The 19263-nt window shown below is 38.6% G+C and overlaps 1 protein-coding gene across 1 annotated transcript in view; it reads left to right on the top strand.

The window, feature by feature from the left end:
• The window catches only part of Cachd1 (cache domain containing 1), a 226216-nt gene that overhangs the window by 136346 nt on the left and 70607 nt on the right, over positions 1 to 19263 (top strand). The gene's annotated exons all lie outside the window — the stretch shown is intronic.

Below are 19263 nucleotides of genomic sequence, written 5' to 3'. Positions count from 1 at the left end.
GTGAGTAATTTGTTGGTTTCATGAAAAATGAACCACCGTGTGTAAAATGAATAAATATATTCCTTATTTGTTTATTCATTCCTCATTTTTATACTAATGTGCTAGTGTTTGAAGTCAGAGCCTCATGTTTGCTAAGCTCAATTGAGTCATGCTCTTGTTCTATAAGTTTTGAAGACAACTGTCATATACTTAATACTGGATATGGTTTTTTTTTTTCCTGGAACCCCCAATGAAGAAAGAAAAGAAACCTGGTATACAGATACCACATACCAAGTAACTTGGTAGGCTCTTTAATTCATCTTCTTATTTGTAAGGAGTTTTACCTTTGGATTGCTAAAGGTTGGTTTAGAGACCAACTTATTATTGCAAGAACAGATGCTAAATTTTATTTGCAGTCTCTATTTATAATTTTGAATTTGTTTTGTGGTTTTCTGAATACCACAAAAAATTATTAAGTTAGTACCATAACACTACACAGGAAGATTGAACTTGCTTCCTTGTCTTACTATAACTCGTCTATATAGAGTTATAATTAATACTACTGCACAGCATTGAAGTCATGTAGTCTCTATGTTCTCTTGCCCTGGAGTTCCACTGAATATTTGTTTTTCATTTTGTCTTATGTTGGATCTCAACACTTAAGAAGCTTCACTGACTAAAAGATGGAAGGATTTTTAAAAATAACATCAACTTTGATTTTTCACATCCTAAGCCTTTCCTTATTCCTGGGAAACTAAAGGCTCTATCTTATCCCTAACTGTGAATAATTTTGTTTCCCAAAGCCAAGGACTACTGTGGACACATTAAACTCAAGAGACAAGTTAGAAGACTAGAATAAGTACTTGTGAATTCCCATCCAGGCCCTGTCTGGAGGAGAAATTGTTGTCTTTGGGAATTATGTACACAAAGGAGGCAATCAGTCTGTTGGATCTGAAGTGAAAGAACTGTTAGCTTTAAGTTTCTTAGGGATAATAAAATTTTAGCTGTAGATAAATGGTTCAATCTAAATCTGCCAGGCATATTCTCTGGACATAAATACATATAAATGATTCAATCATTTTTTTAATGATCAGAGAACTTGGAAATCTTCTGGAGCAGGTGAGGTTTCTTAATAGAAAGGAAGTTAAATGACAGTGTTTTTCATTTAAAAAATAACAGAAGAGAATAGATGGGACATAAAATGCTAAGAATATTAATTGTGGAAGATTTTATAGCTGATACAGGGTATAGAGCTAGCACTTGATTCCTCAGTCTCAAAATGTATTTTCCCTCTTAAAAATGCTTAGTAACACAAGATGTATTGTGCATAAAGTCATAAGGCTGAAAAAGAGGTATTTGAATAGAATTAAATATAAGTGCTTCCCCCAAAACACAACATTGTACATAGTTAAGGATTTTGTAATTCATGCGAACTTGAGGGGATCTATTTGACCTACTTTAAAAAAAACTACATTATTCATTTATATAAGATTTAGAGAGCCACTTAAGTTCAATAGTTACCTTTTTTTTTCTGATGGCTGTCGTGGGGCCTGGGCGTTGTCCCTGAGATTTGTTTTGCTCAAGGTTGGCACCCTACAACTTGAGCCACAGTGAACTTCTGGCTTTTGGAGTGCTTAGTTGGTGATAAGAGTCTCATTGACTTTCCTTCCTGGGTTGGCTTCTAATTGTGATCCTCAAATCTTATCCTCCTGCACAGCTAGGATTACAGATATGAGTTACTAGTGGCCAGCTAACAATTAATTTTTAGTAATCAAAGAGCGGAGTACTTTTAAATTTCTTACATACTTAATTTTAAACTAAACATCAATTGTTCTTATAAACAGAAGTGGAAAAAGAGAATTTCAACTACTAATCAGTTCCTGATTATCCATAGATTAGTACTGGGTTGCCCCCTGTGGATGACTGAATCTGGAGATGCTCAAGTCCCTAATATAAAATGGTGCAGTATTTGCACACATCCTCCCACAAGTTTTAAATCATCTCTAAATTACTGTTAATATCTAATGTTGAGCAAATGCTGTGATGTAAATTGTTGCATTGTATTGTTTCATTGTATTGTTTAATAGCGTTACTTAAGTGTACCTGTTTAGAATAGAATTAATTTCTTAACAGGGTATTTTAGGATGGTTTAATCCACAAATGTGGAAGGCTGACTATATTTCAAATGCAATTTTAACTCTTTTTGGTTAGGTAGTAACTTTCTTAAGTATTATTGATAGATGATCTTCAGTGTGATGTTGAGTGTCTATTGAAAGCTCTACTAATAAGAAATGCCAGATTGGGCAGTGAGCAGTGCATGCTCACCTGGGATCCAGAGTGATACTTCTGTGCTCTGGCCCAGACCACATGCCTCAGTGAGTAGACCAGAACCTAAAGGATCTGGAAACTGCTACAGCCACAACCTGGTTCTCATTTCATTTTATGTTTGTCCACTGTTTCTGATAATGAGCACATAGCTGGTTTCTAGCTCCATCATTAATAGCAACAGTACTGCTTTATTCTTAGTATTACTGAAGCAATCCAAGTTATTATATCTTCCTATCTGCTAACTGGAATAAATACATGCATAGAATTTGTTCAACAATTATTTATTAAGCACTTTCTATATGGTAGATACTAGTTTGGAAGCTGTAAAGAAAACAATACCCTAACAGAACTTAGAAAGTGGCAAAAACTCCCATGCTTCTGGATTGGAAAGATCAACCTCATGAAAATGGCAATACTCCACAAGGCTATCTACAAATTCAGCGCGATACCTATCAATATTCCAACTTCATTCTTCAAGGAAATAGAAGAGGCAATCCAAAAATTCATATGGAACAATAAAAGACCCCGAATAGCAAAAAATGATCCTTAACAGAAAGAACATTGCTAGAGGAATATCAATACCAAATTTCAAACTCTACTACAAAGCCATAGTAATCAAAACAGCTTGATACTGGCACAAGAACAGACCTCAGGACCAATGGAATAGAATTGAAAACCCAGAAATGAACCTATAGAAGTATAGCCATCTAATATTCGATAAGGGAGCTAAAAGAATAGAATGGAAGAAAGACAGCCTCTTCAGTAAATGGTGCTGGCAAAATTGGTTAACTACTTGTATAAAACTAAAGCTAGATCCTTATATATCACCTTGCACCAGAATCAACTCCAAATGGATCAAAGACCTCGGAGTCAAAGCAGACACTCTGAAAACATTACAGGATGGAATAGGAGAAACCCTAGCTCTCCTTGGCACAGGCCAAAATTTTCTTAATTGAGACCCAGAAACATACCAAATCAAAGAAAGGTTGGACAAATGGGATTGCATGAAATTGCAGAGCTTCTGCATGGCAAAGGACATAGCTAGCAAGATCAATAGAAAGCCAATGGACTGGGAGAAGATCTTCACTAGCCATACAACAGACAAGGTTCTCATATCTAAATATACCTGGAACTCAAAAAATTAAATCCCCCAACAACAAATCTTCAAAGAAACAACTGCCCAATAAATAAGTGGGTTAAAGACTTAAAGAGAAACTTCTCTGAAGAGGAAAGAAGGATGGCCAATAGACACATGAAGAAATGCTCAACCTCTCTAGCCATAAAAGAAATTTTGCAAATCAAAACAACATTGAGATACCACCTCACTCCAGTTAGAATGGCTATAATCAAGAACTCTAATAACAACAGATGCTGGAGGGGATGTGGACAGAAGGGAACTTTACTACATTTTGCTGGGAGTGTAAACTTGTTCAACCACTTTGGAAAGCAGTATGGAGGTTCCTCAAAAGACTCCACATAGATCTCCCCTATGACCCAGCAATCCCACTTTTGGGCATTTAATCAAATGATCACAAACAAGGCCATACTAAAGCTACCAACACAACTATGTTTATTGCAGCATTATTTACCACAGCTAAGATATGGAACCAACCCAGATGCCCCTCAGTGGATGAATGGATCAAGAAATTGTGGTATATATACACAATGGAATTCTATGCCTCCATCAGAAAGAATGGCATTGCCCCATTTGTTAGGAAATGGAAAGATTTGGGAAAATTATAAAGTGAAGTAAGCCAGGCCCAAAGAAACATAGGTCCCAGGGTTTCCCTTATTTGCAATAACTAGTATATGTCTGAGTCAAGCAGAAAAGGTCAGATAAGTTGATGCTAGGGAAATGAACCCCAAGATAAGATTCAAATGTTCTTTTTTTCTTTCATGCAATTGTTTAACATATTTATAAGATGATTTCTATGTTGCTTTGTATGTCCCTCCCCCACTGTATAACCCCTGCTTTCACTGTATTTGATGTTGGTATAATTTGTGGAGGGGAAGGGCAAAAGCAAATCATTTAACTAGGGATACAGGTGGACCCATTGCAACAATGAGATGTACAAGTCGTTATGTGGAAAAGCGAACTTTACAACTTTGGTGGGTGGGGGGATCGGGTGTAGGTGGGGGGAGTATGGGAAGGGATGGGAAGGGGAAACAAAGAGGAGGCAACAATGCTTGAAAGAAATGAACTTGTTATCTTGCCCATGTAATTGTAACTCCTCTATACGGTATTTTCACAATTAAAAAAAAACAATGCTTATGATGAGGGGGATGACCCTTATATATTTTAATAAGCAAGTGTGTATGCAATTCTAGATGATAATGTGGAACTATATTTTAATGTGTACTTGAGCACCCCCCTCCTTCTGAATGGATTAATAACAATGATCAGAGAATTTAAGACTACAAGTTCAGTTTCTCTTTCATTCACTGGATGCTTTCTACCATGTTAACAGGTAACAAGAGGGCCCTCAATAGAACTAGCCTTGCAATAACCTTCTATAACTTATAAACTACTTAGTCCGTGGCATTCTATTGTAGCACCACACAACAGATGACCACAAGCACTATCAAGGAGCAATAATTGGAAAATGAGGCGAAGCAGATAATATTGGTTGGGGTTTGGGGATGAGAGGAAGAGAAATGCTTCTGTTTTAAATAGACACTCACTTGGTAAGATGTGAATATGTCAGTTGTAAATCATGAGGATTCCTAGAAGAAATGTACCTAGGCAAAGGTCTCAGGGTAGGATGTTTGGTGTGCTCTGAAACTGTAAGAAGACCACAGCGGCTGTGATGGAGTGAACAAGGACAGGAGTGGGGGATGGGAGAGTGTGAGGTTAGGTCAAAGAAGTACTTGGCTACCAGGTCTTTGAAAGCATTACTTTACTGTCAAGGAAGGAGCTTTTGCTCTGAATGCAGTAGAGCATTTCTATGGGGGTTAACTTATGTTTCTTTTGTAAGACTAAGGTGCTTGGTAGACACCCAAGTAGAAAACCATCACAGATGCTTATGTATATAAGTCTACAGTACAGGGCAGGGGCAGAGCCAAAGTAGTTGTAAACTTGGGGTACATTCAGTCTAGGTCGCACCAGCACACACGTGACCAGAGGGCACTTTGTCTTGTTGAAAGCACTGAGAGAAGAGGACACATGAGAAGAATTAGAAGGCACAGTTAACATGGTAGGGAAGAACAAAGAGGGTATCTCCCTGAAGGCAAATGCGGAAGCACTTCCAGCAGAAGGTCAGCTGTGTTACAAGAAGGCCCAGCAGGATTAGAAGCCTGATGATAGGAGGCAGCAATGTGGTCGTTGCTGGTGAGCTTGTAAAGGATCACTGGAATAGTAGATAAGAGTGAAAGACTGATTCTAGGAGTGGGATCAAGCTGTTGCAAAGGAAGCAGTTTTTCTGAAACAGTGATCACATGTACTCCTAAGGTTTGCTTGAACAAAGACTGGAGGAGTTGCAGCATGTATATGCGTAGGTGTGAAGGGATCCAAGAAAGAAAAGCTAGTGACACAGTAGCCTTTTCCTTGATGAAGTAGGCATGATGTAGTCACAAGATGTGAGACAATTTATCTGTAGTAACAGGAATGAGTGAGGAAATGTAAGTGAGTAGAGATGTCAAATGTAGCATCTGAGAATTTGGATGCTGAGTTTTTGGAGTAAAATTTAGCTGCAAGAAGGGGATGGGGAGGGGTAATAGACAACACTATCAAGCCTAGGGATTGTGGCTCACTTAGCACACTTGTCTAGTGTATGAAAAAAAAATCAGTAGGTGACCCAAATGGTATATAACATTTTTTAAATTCCTCCATAATGCTGCTTTATTTCAATGTTTATCATTAAGGTTGAGCTAGGTAAAAGAATTTAAAAACTATTAGGGACGGCAGAATTCCATAGAATATAGTTAAAGACTAAGATCTTAAGTTCTGATATTTCTAAGTCCATGTCTCAACGTGTAACCTACAACCTATCAAGATTTATTCTCAGCAGAGTTGACATAGCTAGATTTATATGCAGCTTTCGGCCACATTTAGGTATTTAAGAACTGGCTTGCTTGCATTTGAAGTTTTGTGACATTCTACCGGGCAGTGGCTGCATCCCAAAGTCCACATCCTAGAGCAGTTATTTGTAACATGAGAAAAGTGGTAGATGGGGTAGCATGACCTCAGAATCCCCCTCCCCCATGCTTTTCCTCCTCCTGCAGCTCATGCCCCTTTTGAGAGCAGAATTAATGCACTCTGTAGGCTATCACATGTCTGATATTTACATCTGTAAGATGTCCAGCCCCAGGCTCTTTCAGACTGTATATAATCCATCAATGGACCCCTAATTGATAACACAGTTTCAGATTGCCTTTCAGACTAGCTGGAAACAGACTCACATAAATTATAAACTGTTCTTAGATTCATTTGTCCAAAACTAGGTCATGTGTCCATCCATCCAACACACATGTGCATTTTTTTATTCAGTTTAAATCACTACCACCTCTGGCCCCCACCCTTCACCAGATCTCTACTTTCTAAATTGACTCCTTATTCCTGATTCCATTCAAATAACTAAAGTTTGACAGCACATGTGTTATATTATGGTGCTGGTAATGTTTTGTTCAGGTTCCTTTCCTGCTTTTATTCTAAGTTTCTTACTCTTCTTTTTCTTTTCTTCTTTCCAATTTCCTGCTGAGCTATTTTCTTGGGCATGGCCTGATCCTTAAAGAGAGTTTATTTGAAAGAGTCCAAGGAAAGTTGTCTCTTGCTCTCTTAAGTTATGCCATCAAGGTGAGGGTAGAAGTAGGAGTTAGTCTTTCTTGCTGAAATGAAAAGTACCTGAACTTTCTTTATTGTGTTTGATTTAAAGAACATTTGAAGTTGAAAACTTCAGTCCTGGTCACGCTGAAGTCTTCATTGAGATTCACAGGATTCACAGGGCAGTCGGGGCATTGGGAAGTCATGTGACAGATGTAAATGGTACAGGACATGCAGGTGGGCACCTGAGGCTATACACTGTTCTGTGTCTCAGTGGCTTCCTCACTTCCTTCTGTGGGAATGACCACAGCTTACTACATGATTTCACCTCTTTTTCCAAAATAGACAGTCCCCAGCTTTCAGTGGTTCAACTTTTTCTTTATTACTCTTTAAAAGAATTTTTAAGTTGTTTTAAATATTTTAAAGTATATTACAAAGGTTTCTACTCATTCAGTAGAAACAGTCCTTTCAATCTTGTTCTTTTCCTGGGGTAGCTGTTTTATATCCACAAACATGGCAGCAGTTTTGAACCATCACCCAATCATAAAAGCAGACAGACAATAGAGACTCTATATTATTCTTAGTTCCTGATCTAGTGTATGCAATAAAGATGAAGCATATTAAATGCTTCCTTGACTTTATTATATTTCAAATCTGTGATTTTTTTTTAAATTTTACTTTATCGTAAAGATGCTGTACAGAGGGGTTGCAGTTACATGAGTAAGGCAATGAGAGCATTACTTGTTGATCATTGTTACCCCTTCCCTTGTTATTGTTCTATGATGGTTTTATCAGGATATAAACCCATTGTAAATCAAGGATTAATCTGGACAATGAAAATTGTCTGTTTGATGTTAGCAGCATTCACAATACAGTGAATACAGGCCATGGTCTAAAAGAGAAGAACAAAAATCAACCACACTAGGAATTTCTGGTTCCTTTTTATGCTTATTCCCTCCAGCATTAGGGTCATTTAAGAGTGGTAGTTATAGCATCTAAAAATTATTCAGTCATTTCAAAATCTAGATTCTTCAGCCAGATTCTTGATTCAGTTTATATGTGCATCTCTTGATATGTATATGTACACATGCAAAATTAAGTATCTAAACAGGTTTGGGTTGTTTTTTAACTGTACTTTTCCTTTCAAACTGCTATTTTAAAATCTGGTGTGTCTTATACTTTAAAATCAAACCTATTATACAATTTGTGATTATTTTATAAGCTACATGCTATATATTTTTATCTGATCATAATGAATAGAGCCCGTTAACATATAGCATATGATGTATTATAGTACATTTGATCATAATGTATAAAGCCTGCTTTTTGTAACTTAGCAAATATATATACTTCCATATCATTGTACTGATAATTATATAAATTACTAAATTAAATTATCAACTCAAGTCCAAAATTTAGATACTCATGTTTATTCCTATGTTAAAAATATAGAGTAAGATTCTACATTTCTACTCAGCCACTTTGTAGCTGTATTTTTTTTTTAAGAGTTGGGTGCTTGGGGGGTGGGACTTCTTTTTTATGTATTTTTAAATGTTTAAAAATTACCATTAAATAGTTGTACAAAGGACACTTTGTGGCTGTTGACATATAAATCTTATTTTTGAAAAGTTATCATCTTTTGGGTTCTACTATATTATTTTCTGCCATTCTTTTTCTAAGTATTTGGGTATTTCTTTACTCTTTGTATCCTCTGAGTTTGTGTATTAGAGAGAAAAAAAGGGAGAGAAATAGGACCTTTACAGTTTTGTCCCAGAAGTTTGCAGATTCTCCGGGCCCATGAATGAATGAAGAAAAGAATAGACTAGATATTGGAGGGGGGAAGGGGCAGTGCACATGCACACGCCAGTCCTGACTCTTGAACTCAGCGTCTGGGAGCTGTCCATAAACTTCTTTTTGCTCAAGGCTAGTGTTGTACAACTTGAGTCACAGCGCCACTAGCTTTTTCTGAGTAGTTCTTTGGAGATAAGAATCTCATAATTGGGCTGGGAAGGTGGCTCCGTGGTAGAGTGCTTGCCTTGCATGCATGAGACCCTGGGTTTGACTCCTCAGCACCACATAAGCAAAAAGAAAGAAAGCCAGAAGTGGTGCTGTGGCTCAAGTGGTAGAGTGCTAGCCTTGAGCGGAAGAGCTGAGGGATAGCACCCAGGCCCAGAGTTCAAGCCCCATGACCGGACCCAAAAAACAAAACAAAAAAAGAATCTCATAATTTTTCCTTCAAACTGCAATCCTCACATCTCAGCCTCCTGAGTAGCTAGGTTTATAGATATGACCCACAGTGCCCGGCCTATACTGGATATTTTTGCATAATATAAGTAACCTACAATGGGCATAAAGAGCCCTGAACTTGGAACAGAGAGGTTTAAGGTTGTCCTTTCCTTCATATTAGATTAATATAAACATAAGGAAATAGGAAAGGATTATTGAGTTATCCATGAAGGAAGTAGGGTTCATGACATGTCACCTTTCCTTTTCTCAATTGGAATACCTTTAGCTATCAAATGAGAATTATGTTAGCAATTTAGTCAACCTCCACACTTGGCTATAGCTAACTATTATATTCTTTCAAAATTAATCTCTCCATTCCTTGGTTTCCTGCATAATAAATAAAACCTATAACATATAACACAGTTACAGGAAAGAACTAAGATATTAGCACGGTACTGGTGGCTCATGCCTATAATCCTTGCTAGTCAGGAGGCTGAGAACTGAGGATTGTGATTCAAAGCCATCCCAGCAAGAAAGTCCCTGAAACTCTTATCTCCAATTCACCACCAGAAACCAGAAGTGGAGCTGTGGCTCAAAGTGATAGATCACTAGCCTTGCTCACAGAAGCTTAGGACAGCACTCAAGCCCTGAATTCAAGGCCCATGGCCACCACCACCAATACCACCACCACCAATAACAAAAGAAAGAACTATGTTGTTATATATGAAAGAATTAATAAAGAGTACATGGTCAAATACTCAGCATATTTACAAGTAAGTCACTCCTATAGTAGTGTAAACTGGATTCAGAGGTCCCTGAATTCTGGCCCCTTTAGAATACATGGTGAATCAAGACTCAGGGTGTAACAATGAGTGGAAATTGGAAAGGTGTGAGAGATACAATGAAAAAAAATTCATTTAGAGACCACAGAATGTGCCCTCCACCCCTACAGTGCCTGCTATTTTACAGACTTATTACTGAGAAGTGCTATATAAGTTCTGGTTTGTTGAGAAAATACATGAATTGTTGTGTGTCTATGCCTCTGTGCAGTTAGAACAGTTCCTGTATATTCTCTTTGGAAATCTGTGGAAGGTAGGTAGCTTGGCATATGGGCTGAAAAGTGTTGAGCTGGACAGCAGAAAAATCTAGAGGGTAGGAACAAGCTTTCCATTGCAAACATTTTCTTTTTGTCCCTTCCTCTGTTGGCTAATACTGTTCAGGGGGGAAAAAGAAGTTCAAGCCCTGCTATCAGGTGGTTTGTGATCCATCTCTTTCCTGTTGCTCTGAGGAGAACAGGCAAGGAGTTGGAGAGAAATGGATGGTTTTTTGTTTTGACTGTAGTGATCACTGACATAAGAACCAGTTAGATGTGGATGGTGAAGTCAGAAGGAAAACATTTGAGGACCTGTGAGGCTGGGGTCCATATGTTGAAATGATCCAGTGTATGCTGCTGGATCTTGAAGATAAATGAGAAGGAAAGAAAAGGAGGAAGCCATATTTTTTGAACTGCTTATCTGGCAATCGGTTATTTGCTATGGTGAAAGAAAAATAAGCCAATGGTGATGGCAGAATTGTGGGTTTTTGCTTAGAACTCATGTAGAAACTGCAAAGAAAACTAGTCATTCTGATAAAGTCCTGATACAGCAAGGATAAAGAATCTACTGCTTGCTGGAAGACCTGTTGCCATCTTATATTCATTTGCCGGCATTTTATGGTGCAGAAATTAAATAGCCCCTGTAGTCAAGAGCCTTACTTGGCGAATGTGCTGAACAAGAAAGTGTACAAATAATGATAGGTGCTAGAGGTCAGATCCAAGAACATTTCTCTCTCTCTCTGACGCACTGTCTCACCTGTGTTCTTCCTCCCACCAGCAAAGACTGTAGTTTAGTAGGAAATGGACTAGATGGAAAGGCAGGGGGTATGGCCCCTGCCTGGTGCTTTACACAGAGTTAGGACTCAATAACTATGTTACAGCCAGAAAGGAGGGAAGAAAGCAAGGTAACTTACTAGATCCGCTGCTTGGAGCTTACCTCCTAACGTTTTACTAACACTAGAGTCATAGATAAATTATTTCACCTGCTTTAGCTTCAGTTTTCTCCTTTTAATTAATGATGTAAGATTTCAATACTATATAAAATGTATAGAACATTGTTGCAACATTTACCTTACCCTTATCTGTCTCAATACTGATTATCACTGGTTGGCACCTTGGTAATTTTTAGATTCAGAGAAAGTAGGTTGGACTGGTAACATCCTATCTTATCAATCTTTCATACTAGGCCTTGGATGTTTTAATTTTTAGAAGCAGTTTGGGTTTTTTTCCAAACTGCTACAAAGTTTCAGGAACAATACTAGCTTTGGGAACACTGAGTACTTTGATGTCTTCCTACCACTGTGTGTAGGTATTTGGAGTTCATCTTCGTGTCAGTAGTGAAACCGTTGTAGGTGTACAATGAAACTTCTTTTGTAAGCCAATTTCTAATCCCTATGAGCACTAAAAGCAGCAAGAGTGTATTGTCTGTTCAAGAAGGACTTTTAACCTGGTATCTATAGATCCTATCCCTTCCAACAGGGGTTCCAGCAAAGAATAAGGTATTCATGAATTTGGATGTTAAATAAATTAGATCTTTATTTTCACTAGACTCTAATTCAATGAAATCTAATTCAAGGAAATCCTCTACAGTGTACTTGCTGTACTGGTGACTGTATATCCAAAGAAATCATAGCTTGTTTTATCCCAGGTAATATTTGATGAAAATGTCATAATACCATTATATGTTCATCCTTTCCAGTTATACAGGTGTTAGACTGACCACCACTATACCAAAATGCCTGAGACAGGCTAACATATTTTTTAAAAGAGAGAGATTTTATTTTAGTTCATAATTCTAGTCCAATGTCCAGGAGCTACATTAATATGTGTGGCTGAATAGTGTTGAATTGGGCATCAAATATATAGATAGAGAGAGAGAGAGAGAGAGAGACTTCTTAAGGGTGGCTTTCCTTTTGGCAGAATTGTGAAGCAGCATATAGGGCATTACATAAAATGAGTATGTAATATTCACTAGTTCTTCTCATCCCCTTTCTTTCCTACCCCTTTTTGTCTCCCTTCCCTTCCCCTCTTCTCCCTTCTGTTCTCTCTCTTACATAACCACCAGTATTCAATCATGGAGGCCTTATATCCACACACTATAGTTGGATTAAGCATTTGCCATAATAGCTCACAAAGGGACCAGATTTCTACATATGAACCTTTTAGTGCACACTCTGAAACCGTAGTAGATCTATAGCTAAATGTTTCTTAATGCATTAGACGTTCATATGTAAGCCTAACTTTATATATAGATACATATATACATACATGCCTAACTTTTTAAATATAATTCATTGTTATAGAAGTGTTCATTTTGTCCACCTCAGAGTTGATTGGTGAAGGATTGTTCTGAACTTGTGACCAGATACAAAGGTTCTCATTACACAGTCTGAAGCAAAATTGAAACACAAATTTTTTAGAGTTCAGTAAAAACTACTAAGGCCCACATGATGGTCTTCAGGGTTTTAACCAAATACTTTTACATTCTTAGGCATCGTTCCTGAGTTTTAAGGCTTGTAATAAGAGGTGCTATAGTAGCCTCTACAATTAACATACTTTCATTGCTTTTGCTTCCGAGACATCACAGCAGTAGGGGCTCCCCTTTGTTTAAAGGCCACCACGAACTATTCTCTGTTCATCTAAAAGACATTTCTGACTATTTTTGGACATCTGGCACATAGTACCCACTTATAATTTCTGAATCCACAGAAAGCGGATCTCCCCTTTTTGCATAAATGTTATGAAATCCAGTTGGAACTTCAGTCTTCCTCTCTAGTTGTATAGTCCCTGACTTATGATGGTGCAGCTTGCTGGTGTTTTGTTGTTGCCACTGTTGTTTAGTAATGCTGCAAAGATTCAGTAAAAATCATAGCTGAGAGTTTGAATTTCAATCTTTCCAGCAGAGTGCTATGTGGCACAGTCATCTCTCATGATCCTGGGCAATGGCAGTGGTCCAAGCTCCCAGTTAGTCTCCTTATCTGAGAGCAAGTAGCCCATTCTCTAGAATACATCATGTTGCTAATGGCTTTTGGATATTATGTTTGGGGTTTTGCAGCCCGTCTCATATCTACAAAATTTCCATCTGGATATGTGCTGGGACAGTCGGCACTTTTTATAAATTAAGGTTTGTTATTATATTATTTTGCCCAATTGTAAGCTAATGCAAGTTTTCTGAATATGTCTGTGGTAAGTGAGACTAAGTTACGATGTTTGGTAGAGTAGATGCATTGTTATTATCTTACCATATTTTCAGGCTTATCACAAGGAATCAATCTGATCATAAATTTAGAAGTATCAGTTACATCCTGTTAACTTCTATGTTTTGCCTACTTTTATCCATCTTTTCATTTTGAAGCCGTCTCTGGAAACAAAGACTTTGATATCGATGATATTGAAAAGAACAGAATCCTGAGGCTTACATCTCTTACCTGTGCAACACTTACAAAAAGATTGAGATACCTTAATGATATAGTTTCTCTGCCTGCTAAGAGTTCCCCATCTAATCTAAACTATTCTACTGACCATTTAATGTTGCTCAGGACCATGCATGTTTGATTATTGTGGACACTGTCTCCTAATACATAGGTTTTATCTGTGCCATCTTCCTGCTAAGCCAGTCTGGAAAGTCAATGATAACATGATGACATTGGATTTTCCGACTAATCTGGGCCAGATTTACTAGCTCCACAGTTTATTTTTTTTCCCCTTCAACAGATTCATTTTATGTCTTCATTTCATTTTAAGTCTTATTTCATTGCTTCCTGTTGTGTCTGTTTGCCTTTACTTACACTGTTTGCTTGTTGGTCTATATTAGTCACACAAAAGGGGTTCTCAGCATTACATTTCCATACATATTTACAATATGTTCCAACCCATCTCACCCCTCTATCACTGTCTACATAGTACATTTACACACTAATGCCACTATTATTTTGGTTGAGAAACACCAACATATTTATATATTTATTCTGTATTCTGCCTCTCAAGAAATATCCAGTGTGCTTGTCTCACTGATTCATCTATGGCTTGATTTTGTTTTGTTTTGTTGAGGTAGCCTCATGTATAGTCCAGATTGGCTTCAAACTCAAATTTTTTTTTTTTTTTTTTTTCAAACTCAAATTTTTGCAGCCTCTTCTTCCCAATGTTCATGTGTGTGTTGTTGTTGTTGTTGTTTAACACAGAGAAGTACTATAGTATTGCAGTCAAGATTATACCTCTGTGGCTTTGAGCAAGATATTTCTGCATCTATAAAATAGGGATAGAAAAATGCACTCATGGGTAATTATGAAAAGCAGCACACCATATATAGAAATTTTGGTAGGCTACTCAATAAATCTTCATTGTTTTATTATCAAAACAGGCTTACTAGAGGTATGGTTGGCATTCAGTAAATTTCATGTGTTGAACACATGTAGTTAATGTATTTTGACATATCTGGGCCCAGGGGCAGAACTTCCATTGCTCCATTTCCTGGTCAGATCTTGTGTAGGTAAGTGCTCTCAACAAGGCAATGATGTTTGGAGAAAAGTTTAGCTAGCATTCTAAGACATTTAAAATTATCATTGCTGCCATATTGGTGTAGTCAAAGTATTTAATTCAGTTTGCATTAGAGAAAAGTACAGTTTTATTATTTTTTTGAACCAGTACTGAGGCTTAAGCTTAGACCCTAGACCCTGTCCTTTAGTTTGTGTGTGTGTGTGTGTGTGTGTGTGTGTGTGTGTGTGTGTGTGTGTGTGTGTGTGTGTGTTCCTGAAAGCTGGACCTCTACCACTTGATCCATAGCCATTTCTGGCTTTTTGCTAGTTAATTGAAGATAAGAGTCTCGTGTCTTGATGGCTTCAAACTGTGATCCTCTGATCTCAGCCTCCTAAGTAGCTAGAATTATAAAGATTTTTATAATTTTATCAACCAGGGCATCTCAGCCTGATACTACAGCTACCATTTCCACAAATTTTCCGAGAACAGGAATCTGAATATGGTAAGAATGGGGACTCTGTGCTTCAAGAAATGCAAAAAAGAGTTAGCCACAGAGCATCTGGGCTAGAAATGAGGGATCTGGAAATTATACCACTGAGTAGAAGGCGGGGAGTGATAACTCAATAAGAGATTCTAGAAGACATGGGAAACCCCCTGCTTGGAGACAGACTTTTGCAAGGAAAAAGAAAACATACCTATCTGTGGCACAGAGCAATGTAGACAGATTCTGACCTTACTCATTCAAGGCTAATGCTGTACATTATGGACCAGCAGGTTGATCACCTGCCCAGATTTATTCCCAGACAACTTCCAACATGTCTGAGGAAGGAATGAGTCTGCAGGACCTTGTGTTTGGACACTAGCCCAAGTGGTCCAAGTGATGTATATGAATGGAGAAAGCTCCTCTGGGTTGCCTTCATGGATAAGCAGTCCCTCATTCACCACCACATCTAGGTCAGAGAGGATCCTGCCTGGATTGTACCACACTGATAAATTACTGCTGGGGCAGCGGTAGGGGTGTGGAGCTCATAATCAACACATCCATCATCTTCTGTTAACACCAAATAAAGGATGAGATCTAATCACATGCCAAAGAAAACCTCACTGGGAGAATTTGAGAAACCTTGCCTGATACTGAGCTGCAGTGCTGGAACAATTGTTAAGGAACTAGAATGTTGTGTGTGTGTGTGTGTGTGTGTGTGTGTGTGTGTGTGTGTGTGTGTGTGTGTGTGTGTGTGTGTGTGTGTGTGTGTGTGTGAAAACTAAATGTATCACTCACTATGACTTCTGATTTATTTATAAAACAATGTTTGTGCCATTGGCTTCCCTTTTAATAGTTTCACTGGAGCCTGTTTATTATTACAGATGTTACTTTTAAATGAAGTCATTGAGCTTTCCTTGCAAAGGCAGTATTTGGGTTTTTATTGCAGGGTTGGCAGGGCTGCTCATTGAACCATGTAAATGAGATCAAGGTCAAAATTCAGACCCCAAGAGATAAGGCAGAGAAACCTCATCCATGTGGGTACATTCCTATCAGCCAGATGTTTCACGTGGGCGGGGGGGGGGGTCCACCCCACCTCACAATGATCTGGGAAAAGGCATTATAGTCACAGATTCTTGATTTGTCACCCTCTCTTCTTGCCCAAAGTGAAACCTCAGGCATATCACAAAAGCTTTCTGAGCCTGTTTTCCTCATCTATGACTTAGAGGTAATAATTTTTTTAATTTTATTTTTATCTTTAAGTAGTCAAAAAAGAAGTAATCGTTTTTACTCCCACCATTTTTGTGAGGCTAAGCAGTGCCATCCCTCCTTGGTGATGGGAGAATGTAAGGTGATTGTTGCTAACAGTTTAAGGCTTTGGAAAGGCCTCAAGTTCTACATGCAATATGTTTTGCAAGGTTCTCTTCGAGGACCTCTGACCAGCTATAGCTTGCCACTGATTTTTGTAAATAGACTTTCATGGGCACACTGCCATACTCATTCATTTACACAGGCCTGCGGTTGGCTTCTCATTACAATAGTAGAGTTGAGTAGCTTTGACAGAGAGCTTATAGTCTGCAAAAGGAGTTCTGCTGCGTGATCCTTCATAGAGGTTGACAATCACTGTAGCAGACTGAATGAAAGTTCTGTGCTGAGATGAAAGTTCTGTGCTGAGATCTGGTCATTGAAAACCAAGTAGTAATAGGAATGAGTGGACTTCAAGTGCTTCTGAAGGTCTGTGGGTTTCATCTCATTCTGACCTAAACATGGGAATTCTTACTGCATGTGAAATGACTGGTTTGTGAATGGGAGAATCCCAACAGCATATGTGTGGGCATTAGCACAAGACTTGCCACATCCCAGCCCAGTGCATGCTTGCTATGGTCAAGTCGACCTTAGGGTCTCATCAGACCATTCATAGGCATAGCCCCAGGTAAGCCCTGGCAGATGTTCCTAGGAGGGGCAGGCTGACTGTTTATGACATAGTCATATGTTATCTCAGCATTTTCTTCCAAAGTTGAAGTTAATGAGCAGCACAAAATACAAGGTTTATTGACCAACATCTTGATCTTTTTTTGGAAGGGATCCAGTGACAGGTGGAGCTGGCTAAACAGATCTGCATCTGCAACTGCCGGGAATAAAGATGAATCTGGCATATGAACGTCAGTCTCATACTTTAATTGCTGTCACATTTGTTCATTTTTGGAAAACAACCAAAATATTTGCCATGGCTCAGAAAGCGAGCCCCTAGAAAACATATTTTTCATGACAGGGAGACACCTACAAAGTAAATACAACTCTAAACTTGGTGAGCCTCACTCAAATAGAGAGAGGGAGACATGAGCCAAATAGACTGTCACTCTGTGTTCCACGTCATTTGGGGCAACCACAGCTGATCTCTGCATCTGCTTTCCTTGGATAAGTTTACAAGCAGGCCTTTGCTTTTGGCTTCTGGCTTTGCTATGTCAGCATCTCCCAAAGAAAACTCACAATTCCTGCCCTGGCTGCCATCTTGAAAGGCCATTTGCACTCTACACACCCAAGTGCAAAAATCCACTGCAACTTGTGCAGGACACCTAGCACAAGGACTGTTAGGCAGGCATATGTCCTTGGTACTAGTTCATCTATCCGGTCTTTGGATAGCCCTCCTCCTAACCTGATCCAAGCTGATAATCAGATACTATGCTAATTAATAAAAGGTTTGGTGAGTCTTTTTAATCTCCCTCAACTAGTCTGTTTTTTTATGTTTTGTTGGTCAGTCCTGGGGCTTGAACTCATGGCCTGGGTGCTATCCCTGAGTTTTATCACTCAAGGCTATCACTCTACCACTTTGAACCACAGTGCTACTTCTGGTTTTCTGGGGATTAACTGGAGATGAGTCTCATGGACTTTCCACCTAGGCTGGCTATGAACCATGATCCTCAGATCTCAGCCTCCTCAGTAGGTAGGATTATAGGAGTAAGCCACTGGCACCCGGCTTACTTGTTTTTGAAGAAAGAACTTGTATCATTTTGTTCCCCTTCCTTTCATCCTACCATGTAGTCCCCTGCCTAGAGAAGGCCAAGAGCAAATGGAGATGAGTCAACCAAAGCCAAGCAGGCATCAGGATCATGGATAGAAACCCAGTGGGTTGAAAGCAGAAGCAGGGCCTCCTGTGTCGAATGGGAATTCAGTCCATGTAATAAGCCACCTTGGCAAACCATCCACTCGACTGAAGGCTAAGGAGACAGAGCAGACCCATGTCTTACCTTCTTGCAGTTAATGATGATCTGGAGTAAGAAAGGCAGGCACGTAATAGTCACATCCCCTTTATTGAACTGCCCACATATCTGCATCCCCCCTATATCCTATGATAGTCTTCATATTTCCATTTCAGAATTTTGGACCTTGATGTTTACCAGGATATTGAAACAATCTTGTAAGTTGTCCACCCTTTTGTCATATGGAGCAGAAGGATTTTGCTAAGAAAGAAATAGAACACACGTTTGATTCAGAAGAGCTAGGTTTGAGAAACAACCTTACCACCTGCTAACTGGATTTGCATTTGCTCAAGATATATTCTGTCTGTCTGTCTGTCTGTCTGTCTGTCTGTCTGTCTGTCTGTCTGTATCTATCTATCTATCTATCTATCTATCTATCTACACTATCTACACAATCTATATACCTTTCCCTAGCTCTGGGTGGATGATGCCAAATTCCTGTTTGCACAGCACTAAATATATGACATAGGGCAGGGAGGGAGAGAAAAAAACTGGTATTTTAAACTAAGACAACATTTTTGGGGAGGGTAAGTGCAGTGAAGGAAAGTGAGGTTAGAAAGAGCTAGGAACCATCTTTGGGCTTCGATTTTCTCATTTGCAACATGGAAATTAGGCCACAAATTGTGTTTCATTTTGGATACGTTAAATGAAATATCTGTGT

The sequence above is a fragment of the Dipodomys spectabilis genome, unplaced genomic scaffold (genome assembly GCF_019054845.1).
Source record: "Dipodomys spectabilis isolate Male_0828 unplaced genomic scaffold, ASM1905484v1 ptg000002l, whole genome shotgun sequence".
Classification (NCBI taxonomy): Eukaryota; Metazoa; Chordata; class Mammalia; order Rodentia; family Heteromyidae; genus Dipodomys; species Dipodomys spectabilis.
Note: the sequence above shows the minus strand (reverse complement) of the source record. Positions and strands in the feature narration are given on the sequence as shown.